This window comes from Dipodomys spectabilis, unplaced genomic scaffold (assembly GCF_019054845.1).
Source record: "Dipodomys spectabilis isolate Male_0828 unplaced genomic scaffold, ASM1905484v1 ptg000452l, whole genome shotgun sequence".
Classification (NCBI taxonomy): domain Eukaryota; kingdom Metazoa; phylum Chordata; class Mammalia; order Rodentia; family Heteromyidae; genus Dipodomys; species Dipodomys spectabilis.
Genome location: NW_024871129.1, coordinates 56,470 through 67,685, shown reverse-complemented (window position 1 = coordinate 67,685; position 11,216 = coordinate 56,470).

Sequence of the window (11,216 nt, the reverse complement as noted above, 5' to 3'; positions counted from 1 at the left end):
AAAACCAGGAAATTTTAGACAACAGTTTTACCCTTGTTTCCTTTGCACTGTGACCATCCTGGCTCTCAATGACTCGGCTTGAAAATTGTACATGTCCTTGCATGGCCAAAGGCTGGCGAGCTGTCAGTGAAGCCTGAGCCCAACAAAGACACCTAGGCCCTGAGTTTGATGCTGGGACTTCCAAATACTCGTTCCTATCTATAGGAACAATAATAGAATCTTTGTAATGTACCAATTGAACTACTAATTAGCTAGTCATTGTATTATAAGATTGTACGCAATAAATATAGGTCATTGATTAACTTAATTAACACTTTATTAAGTCTCCTACTGTGATTAATTTATGGTGGCATAATTTTAGACCAAATAATTCATAGTAATAGAATATATAAAAATAAGATATAGGTCATCATTCTTTATATAGAGTTACACACTAGAATCTACATAAATGTCTATCTGTCTCTATCTCTATAACTTTATTTATAGATTAATATACATATGTAAATACACACACACATTGCAATCTACACATCTATCTGTTTATATATTGGCCACTCCTAGGGCTTCATCTCAGGTCCTCAATTTTGCCAGACAACTTCACTTGCGTCAGCCTGGTGGGCTAACATTGACCCACTAAAATATATAATTGACCCTCTAAAATACATAATAACTAAATAAAAAACAAAATGAAATGAATAACTACACTAACTGCAATATACAATAAACATGTATATGTAAATATAAATCATTTATTTAATATGTATATGAATATTATTTTAGCAAGTGCTAGGAACAGGCCTTCTTTCTTGTCTTCCATCATTGTGAGCTTTCCCTTCCCCCACAGTACTGCAGATTTACCCAGCCCCTGAGTTCAAATCCCAGGCCCTGCAGAAAAAATGGCATGTATACAACACCAAGTAGCCTAATAATTGTTTAAATATTTTTGATGTATATATGTACGTATTCATTTATGTATTACATATTTTTATTTTGTCAAGCACAAGGCTTGAACTCAGGGCATGGCAACTCTGCCTAAGTTTTGATCACTCTAGGCTGGGTTGCAGCCACTGGACCCACAGCCGAACCTCGGTTGTGGGCCTCAAAGGATGACAGGAAAAATAAATAAATAAAACGACACAGAAAAAAAACCAGTAACTTGCAATGGCTGCCGGTTTACATTTGTTTTTTTTTCAAGGTGACCATCCTGGGTCTAAATGACAGGGCTGAAAAAAGTGTTGGTAACCTGGCATTGATGAAGGCTGTCAGACTTCCAGAGAAGCCATGGGCCAACACGACAACATAGGCATTGTGTTCGAAGTCGGGTCCTGACCCCAACCAATGGAGGGAGATCCTAAGAGTCTCGTTCCTATTCATAGGAATACCGATGGAAAGATATGAATGTCAAGGTTGAATTACTTGTTCCTGAATGATACTAGCATAAAATTAGAGAGGGATTTTAGGAGGCTGATGGATTTTAATGAATATTTTTGACACATTAAAAAATACTATTAATTACATGGACACAATAGTTTCGGGACAGTGGTCGATATAATTAATAATTCATTAAGGATGAAAACAGTAATATTAATTACATGGAGGCATAATAAATACCCAAGAATTGGTACGAATGTAGCTTATATAAGTAAATAATGTATAGACATCTCTGGCACTCTATAAAGATCTATATTTATTTGAGTACTACCATCTGCATGTCCATCTGTTCTTGTTCTGTAAACCCCTGGGGCTCAATCTCAGGTGCTAGGAACTGCTTGTTGGCTCCATATGCCCCAGGCTGGCGTGCTGACACTCACTCATTCATGAATTGGGCCTTGTAGGCTGTAAGTTCAGATGCCAGAACTAACAAAAATTGAATCATGCAGTAAGACACAGGGTGACACATGTTTTCTTTTTCTGTGAAAGTCCTGGGTGTCAGGTGTGAAGTTTCATACATAGGCAATTCTATATCCTACGTAATAAATGTAGTAAATATTCCATGTGTTATAGCAGTCAATAAAATAAATGGTAAATGAATAAAAAAATAAAATGAATAACTACACTAAGCACAATTTGGAGTCAACATACGGGGCTCAATCTCAGGGCCTGGGCACTACCTGGCAGCTGAATTGGCTAGTGGCTGCTGTGCTGGCAGTCACCCATTCATGAACTGAGACTTCTTTGCCCTGAGTGTAGATCTAAGCACTCCCAAAAATGTAATCTTGTAGTGAGAAGCCGAACATGACACATATTTTCCTTTTCTGTGAAAGTGTTCGGTGTCAGGTAGGATATATAATTTGGACATTAATCTATATGCTATGTAATATGATGTAATAAAGTTAAAAAACATCATCGGTAGAAGAATTGCCACTACAGTAAATGATAAACAGATTGAATTACTAGTGAATCATTCTAGGATAAAATTAGACGCAATAAGTGTAGGATGTGCACTAAGTTTAGTATTTTATTAAGCATGAACAGAATAAAAATTACATGGAGTCATAATTAAATAACTAATAATATATAGACATTGGTCTCATTCTATGAAATATCTAATTATATGTATGCATATATGTACATATATGATAAACAATTATAGGATATTGAGTAATTATTAATTAATGCTTTATTAATTGTTAACTGGGACACATCATTAAATGGAGACATAATTTAATACCTAAGAATTGGTAGCAATATTATCTATAATTTAATAATATGCAGAATTCTCTTTTTCTGTATATAATATTTATATATAGCAATCTCTATTTACACCTCGTTCCCTCCAGAGGCTCGAGGGTTGAGTGCTCTCATAGTAAGCACAAAGCCCTGGGTTTGATTCCTCAGTGCCACAAAACAGAAAATTCAGAAGTTCTGCTGTCTTTCAATCAATTGAGTGCTAGCCTTGAGCACAAACGTTTAGGGACAGTGTCTAAGCTCTTACTCAAGCCACAAGTCTGATGCCAAAAAAAGGTAGGATATTCTAACTGCTTAATAAAATATTAATTAAACTTAGTGCACATCCTACACTTATTGCTCATTACAGAGCAATCTAGGAGTCTGGTGCTGACAGCTGCCACCTAACCTGACTTAGCCACATGTAAACCGCTTCAACCCAGCTCCAAGAGTTACCCAGGTCGTCCTGGCTTATGCCTGTCACCCTAGCTGCTCAGGGACTTCAAAACCCAGTCCTGGCAGGAAGTCTGAGAGACACCTCAAAATGTGGCTCCAAGTGGTAGAGCTTTGAGTTCAAGCCCCATGGCTAACACCCCAGGAAAACACCCCTCTAAACCATTAGATGTGAACTTGTATGGTTTGTAAATTTTCCTCAAAGAATGGTGATACTGATGAAAGCACCATAATTCTAATGACAGCTTGTGGAATGGAGCTATGTGCTGAGTCCTCCATAGGTTGCCCTGTTCTGAGTCCTGCACAGGGTGCTATTTGCTGAGTCTTTCACAGGATGCAGTGTGCTGAGTCCTGCATTGGGTGCTGGGTGCTGAGTCTTTCACAGGATGTTGTGTGCTGAGTGGTACAAAGAGTGCCATGTGCTATGTCCTTAACCGGGTGCATTCTTACATCTTTTCTATGTAAGAGCCCCATAACAGATAATTATACAGACAAGAATATTGAGGCTCAAATAGGTCCCCATGTCAGGGACAAAATTATGTATTACTGAAGACTCGTGAGTTGTCTACAGCAGACAATGGCTTGGTTTGGTTTTTTCTTGGTCATGAACCTTGAACTTGGGGCTGAGGCACTGACCCTTACCTCTTGGGCTCATGGCTAGCACTCCACCACGTGGATCCATGGACCCCCTTGCAGCAGAGGCCATGGCCAAGGGGTCAGTAGCTGAAGTCTGTCATCCTGCCTTCTTGGGAAGCTGAGTTCTAAAGGTCTGGGTTCCAAACTATCTCACACACAAAAGGTACCATGAGACTATTATCTCCAATTCACTACTAAGAACCTGAAGGGGAAGCTGGGTGCTTGAGGTCATGTCGGTTATCCTACCTACTCAGGAGGATGAGATCTGAGGATCATAGTTCAAAGCTAGCCTAAGCAGGAAAGTCCTTGAGAAACTTAGCTCCAATGAACCACCAGAAAACCGGAAGAAACTCTATGACTCAAGGGGTAGAACACAAGAATTGAGCTGAAGAGGTCAGGGACAGCACCAAGGCCAAGACTTCAACTCCTTTAATCGACAACAACAACAATAAAAAAAAGACAGAAATAAACTAACAAAGCTGAAGTAGAGGGCTGGGAGTGTGCCTTAGTGGTAGAATGCTTTTCATATATGAAATCGTGGGCTTCATTTCTCAGGACCACATTACTAGGACAAAGCCTGAAGTGGCTCTGTGGCTCGAGTGGGAGAGGGATATCATTATACAAGAGGTATAGTGCTCAGATCAGGAGGTCAAGCTTCAAGATTCATGTATATGTGTGCATGCACACTCACACCCGTGCACACACACAACGTGGTGTGCACACATACACACACACATACATCACAGACCAGATGTGATGTTGTTACACAAAATGGTAAAGTACTGGGCTTCTGCACTGAGCTCATGGTCAGCACCCCGCCCTGTGTTCAATCCCAAAACCTAGCCACCCAGGGGCCAACTAGGAGAAGTCAAAGGTTTCAAAACATGATGAGCTTCACCAGTCCTACATGACAGGAAGATTTGTGATATCCAACATGTGCTTGGATTTCCCAAGCTTCTGGAAACATAGGAGAGGCATCATAGGCCCAACATTGCCTGCAATGAATCGTGTCATTATGTTCAGTGCCCTAGTTGTCTGCCCTTCAGCAGACAACTGAATTATATTGAGCACTGTAACTGATCACCATACTATAGTCTCACAAAGGCAGGATAAGTGCACAGAACTTGGCCTGCCATGGGAGGGGGCACAAATGAAAGTCTCCTGTTAAAACAGAGCACTGGGGAGAGAGATAGCTAAGGGTATAAAGAGGAATTATTTTTTGTGACCTTCAGAGCCCGCCCACACTCAGACTCACTAACTGGCCCTGATGGAGTTGTTTGTTACCCAGCTGTACAGGAGTGAGGGCTTTTTTGTGCCTGTCCAGACAATGAGATAGTCTTCCTCCAGCAGGCCTGTGATGCAGAGAAACCCTTAAGTTACAATGTGAACAGTGAAGGGAGCCCTGGAACATGCACTATCTTGAAAGAAGTCTGTTATGAACTCATTGTACTGAATACAAATTTCCTAGGTTGGTGCGATTCATCTTAGCTACTCTGGATTTTCACCTATAAGAATACAATACAGAGATAAAGACAGGCTCTTTTTGAGGGGACAGGTCCTAGGGTAGAAGTATGAGCCTATACACGGTCCCTGAGCTCCTCTTGCTCAAGGGTAATGCAATAAGCTTGAGTCACAGCCCCACTTCTGGGTATTTCTGTGATCTCTTAGAAATAACTGTGTTATGGATTTTCCTACACTGGTTGGATTCAAACTAAGTTTCTCTACATCTCAGCCTCCTGAGGACCTAGGATTACAGACAGCAGCCACTGGAACCTTTTTTCTTCTCTTCTTCATTTTTCAATCTGGACAATCTGACTTCTTAATGGTCATTCCCAAGGTTTTAATTTATAAGTAAACTACCCAATGTTCTTTACAGCTGCTTTCCCTGAGAAGGATTTTCCCTCCTCATCTTCCCCTCTGGTCACAGGTTCGAGGCCAAAAGTGAGAAATGAGTGTCACAGGATTTGGGAGCAAATATCCACAGTACATGCCAGTTCTGTTACTTAGCATTGAGCTGCTGTGAATTTACTGTCTCAGGATATGAGGACCGAAAGCTGGAGCAATCCTCATACAGTCTGCATTGCTCCTTTAGCCTATAAAGTAATCTAATAATTATGAGTGCTTTGTGTCTCCAACCTTAAGTGTCTAGAACACACTAGTAGCCTCTTCATGTGAAGGGTTAAAGTTTTGAGGCAGTGACCGCTTGTTCCTTGTTTCTAGCAGAGCAACATATGGTGGTAATCCAAACACCTGGTTGGTTGTGTGCTTTTATAAACCCTGCAAATCTTTAGCTCGGGGTTCTCCTCCTAGGCTCCACTGTGTTGGAGTATAGGATGAGACCCGAGCTGCTGCCCATTTAAATAAAACCTTAAAACAGCTGTAAAGTCTGACTCTCGATGGTCTTCTTGGTGGGGATCCTGCCACCTGGGTATAACATAATAGTGGGGGCTTTTCCGGGATCCCCCCAAAGACCTCCGAGATCTCAGACTCCAAAGGTAAAACAGCGCTGTCTTTATTAATTTGTCTTGTCCTGTCATTTGTCAGTTTTACTTTCATTTTCCTTTGTGAGGATGGCCACTCTGATTTGTAAATGGTTGTTGAAGCAGGTGCCCTTTCACCACAACCCTGGAGGAACTAAGAGATGTCCAAGATCCTCTTGTGGGGCAGGGGTCCTTGGAACCCTGCCATGTGGGCCAGGGGTCCTTGGAACCCCGCTGTGTGGGGCAGGGGGGGTGGCCCTTGGAACACCACCGTGTGAATTGTGGGGCAGCGGAGGTTGGTTCAGTGTTGGGCCAGAATTGACCAAGAGGGCCTCCTAAGAGAGGCCCAACTCGCCCACTGTGGCTCTGCTCCTTCTGCTGTGTGGTGTGGGTGTGGAACCACCATGACAGTAGTCAGTGGACCAATTTGGGAGATCTCCACTTTGTAAGCTTTTTTTTTGTAACTGTCAGGCCTGCATGTGTTTTGTTTGTACTGTTTATTGTTTTTTGGACTGTACGTCTGACAGGACTGGAAACCATAGGCACCACTCCATTTAGCCCCCTAGACTTACAAAAAGAAACTGAGACACAGGGAAAGAAAAGGTACCCCCTGGGTTTTCAGGGAGATAACTTGAAAGAAGAAATGTTTCCTCCCCCATACTCTCCTTTCCAGGTTCCTTTTGCAGAACCTGAGAATGATCAAGAGGAGGAGGGAGCTATAGAACACTCGGCACCTGCCCTTAACGTTCCTGAGGAGCCAGTCACTCGAAGATGCCGTGGGATCAATCCCCCTTCTAATGCAGCTGTTTTTCCCTTATGCTCCATAGGTCCTGTGGATGTGGATGGTCAACAGCAACTCTAATATTGGCCATTTTCTACCAGTGATCTATACAATTGGCACACCAAAAATGCCCCCTTTTCTGAGAAACCCCAGGATTTAATTTGTTTGCTTGAATTTGTTCTCTTTACTCATCAGCCCACTTGGGATGATTTTAGTCCACTTTTACAGGTCATTTTTACCACCGAAGAGAGAGACTGTATACAAGAAGCAGCCCGGAAACATATCCCTGGCACCAAAAGAGCACCTATTACGGATCCTGCCCTGATCACTGTCTATTTTCCTGAGATCTGACCAACATGGGACTACAATACAGTTGAAAGTAGGGAGCGACACTTCGTCTATCATCAGGCTCTGTTGGCAGGTCTCAAGGAAGAGACTTGCCAACCTACTAATATGGCCAAAGTTTATGATGTTATACAGGGAGGAAGTGAAAGTCCCGCAGCATATCTTGAGCAGCTCAGGGAAGCTTTTAGTCAATATACCCATATGATCTTGAGACCCAGGAGTCGGCTCAGATGATTATGTTTGCCTATATAAATCAAGCCGCACCAGACATAAAGCAGAAGTTGCAGGCTCTAGACAGACTTGGTGAAAAGTCTATTAGGGATCTAGTAGCAACAGCGGAAAAGGTTTACAATAAGAGAGAGAGAGTACCAAGGACAGGAAAGGAAGGACAGAGAATGTGAAATTGAGTGTGAAAAGAGTGACCAGGCCAAAGAAAAGAGGCTAGACTTGTTGGACTCACCACTATCGCACACCGAGCATACCTGGTTCACAGACGGCAGCAGTTTCATTTGAGATGGAAAAAGGTACGCTGGTGGAGCAGTTACCACAGACACTGAGATAGTGTGGGCAGAAGAACTCCTCCAGGGAATGTCTGCACAAAGAGAAGAACTAGTGGCACTAACAAAAGCCCTACAGATGGGAAAAGGGAAGAGACTAAACATTTACATGGACAGTCGGTATGCATTTGCCACTGTATACGTCCATGGAGCCATTTACCAAGAGAGGGGGTGTTGACAGCCGAGGGAAAGGCTATTAAAAACGAACAAGAAATTTTAAGGCTCATCCGTGCCTTATGGGAACCAGCAAATATTGCCATTATCTACTGTCCTGGCCATCGAAAGGTAACTGATTCAATAACCAAAGGAAATAACTTGGCCGATCAGGCAGCTAAGGAGGTGGATCTCCAGCCCAAAGCAGAAGTAGACCCAGGGCCCCAAGCTCTGCCTCCTGAGCCTCAGTACTCCCAAGAAGACTTGGAGTGGATAAAGAAAAATTCAATGGCCTATAAACCCCCAAACAGAGAAAGAAATAAAGACTGGTGGAAAACTGGTGAGAGAAAACTTATCTTGCCACAAAGATTGGGCAAGAGGATTCTTATGAGAATCGATCGGGTCTCTCACATGGGAACCCAAAGAATGGAGGACTTGTTCCTACACTCAGAAGTAAAAATCAGGCAAGGAAATCAACTCATTGAGGACATTGTTAAAAATTTTAAAGCCTGTCAGCTTACCAATGCCCCTAATCAACTGGTTACAAAAGGAGCTCGCTTCCATGAAGATAGGCCAGGTGTGTATTGGGAAATAGACTTCACAGAAATTAAAACTGGAAAATTTGGATATAAATATTTGGTAGTTTTTGTAGACACCTTTTCAGGATGGGTTAAAGCCTACCCAACAAAGCATGAGACTGGGCACGTCATATCTAAGAAGATCCTGGAAGAAATCCTACCAAGGTATGGCTTCCCATCCACCATCTGGTAAGACAATGAACCAGCCTTAGTCCCAAAAGTAAGTCAGGGAATAGCCGCGGCACTGGGGATGGATTGGAAATTGCACTGTGCTTATAGACCCCAGAATTCAGGGCAGGTAGAAAGAATGAATCAGACTCTAAAAGTGACCTTAACTAAATTGGCCTTTGAGACTGGCGCAGACTGGGTATCGCTGCTTCCTTTTACCCTGTTTATAGTAGGAAATTCACCCTATCAGCTTGGCTTTACTCCTTTTGAAATAATGTATGGACACCTTCAACCCATTATCCCTATCCTTCAGACTGAATTGCTTGCTGATTTGGATGATATTGAATTTCTGTGTAAGCTTGTCTATTTACAGCTGGGGCATAAGAGGATGTGGCCCCAGCTTAGAGCACTATATGATTCTGCTTCTATTCCTACCCCCATTTGCTTACACCAGGGCACTGGGTGTTTGTTCGAAGGCAAAACCTGAGATCTCTGGAACCACTGTGGAAGGGACCTTACATGGTTCCACCCTTACATGGTGCTACTGGTGTGTAGCCTTGCTGCTACTGTGGCATTGCTGCTTGGATCCACTGCTCCCACGCCAGACTGGCTGACCCCTTTGCCCTGGACAAGCATAGGGAACAGGGGAAGTCTCCAAGCATCTTACCCAACCAGTATGCATACACCTCAAGAAAAGAAAAATGAACTGATTGTTATTGGTATAGTTGTTTAATAATATGGCTAACCCGTTCAAGATCAAGAGCTGTTGGAGTTCAGTTTAAGGCTGGAGCCACAAGATTATGTTCCAGGACCATAAGTCAAGGGGGGGAATGAAGGGTTAAAGTTTTGAGGCATTGACCACTTGTTGCTTATTTCTAGCAGAGCAACACATGGTGGTACTACAAACACCTGGTTGGTTGTGTGACTTTATATACCCTGTAAATCTTTACCTTGGGGTGCTCCTCCTAGGTGCTACTGTGTAGGAGTGTAGGACAAGGCCTGAGATGCAGCACGTTTAAATAAAACCTTACAACAGCTGTAAAGTCTGACTCTCGGTGGTCTTTTTGGTGGGGGTCCTGCGACTGCGGTATAACAATATTTCCATTTTTCTCTAGTACTCCTCGAAATTTAGACTAAGGGTTTGTGTGGAGAGGCTCCTTGGTGAATCCCTGAGGAAACCACTTGAAGTCTCCTCAGGAGAAAGCCATTCAAGTCAGCTGAGCAGGAGAGTCTCTGAGACTATTTTCTCCAATAAACCACCAGAGAACCAGAAGTAGAGCAGTGGCCCAGAGGGTAGAGCTCCAGCTTTGAGAGAGAAAACTGAGCAGGAGATACAATCCAGACAGTCAGGAAAGCCTGGGAATTGCTTATGTCCAATTAACTACCAGCTGGCGGGAATGGAGCTGTGGTGGTGGTAGAGCCTCAGCCTTGAGCAAAGCAGCTCAGGAACACATCGGCCCCTGAGTTTAAGCCCTGGGATGGCCACAAAAAAATTCAAAAAGAGAAGGCCAAGTTTATGTATCAGTGCCCTACCTACTTATGTGTGTATGTAAATTACCTCCCCCATAGTGCAAACTCTGCTTTTATTTACTGGTTTATTTTTCAGATATGCTAATTGTGCATACTGCATCATTCTCTTCATTTCAGGCCCATTGCTTTTCTCTTCCAGGGTTCTAGGCCTGTGTCTTTATATGATGCACGCTGAAGCTTTCAGCAGCCTTTATTTACATTTTATCATGAGGGCAATGCAGGAACAATCACAAATCAGGCAGGGGAAGAGAAGATCAGGTCTCTTGGAAGTAACCGGTATTCAGAAAATTAAACTTGAGAACATAAAATGGTAGCATACTTATGCAAAAACTACCATTTGGAAAAAATGAAGGGGCTAGGAATATGGATTAACGAGAGAGTGCTTGCCTAGCATGCAAGAAGGCCTGGGTTCGATTCTTCAGGCACCCATACACAGACAAAGCCAGAATATGTGCTGTGGCTCAAGTAGCAGAGTGCTAGAGACAGTGCCCAGGCCTTGAGTTCAACCCAACAACTGGCAAAGAGATAGGTACCTAGTCAGGAAGGTAGGTAGATAGAAAGAAAAAAAGAGAAAGAGAGAGAGAGGGAGAGAGAGAGAGAAAGAAGGAAAGAAGGAAAGAAAGAAAGAAAGAAAGAAAGAAAGAAAGAAAGAAAGAAAGAAAGAAAGAAAGAAAGAAAGAAAGAAAGAAAGAAAGAAAGAAAGAAAGAAAGAAAAAGAAAGAAAGAAAGAAAGAAAGAAAGAAAGGAAGGAAGGAAGGAAGGAAGGAAGGAAGGAAGGAAGGAAGGAAGGAAGGAAGGAAGGAAGGAAGAAAAGAAAGAAGGAAGAAAGCTGATAGATGAATCTGTTTTTGACATCAGAAGGAAAGAA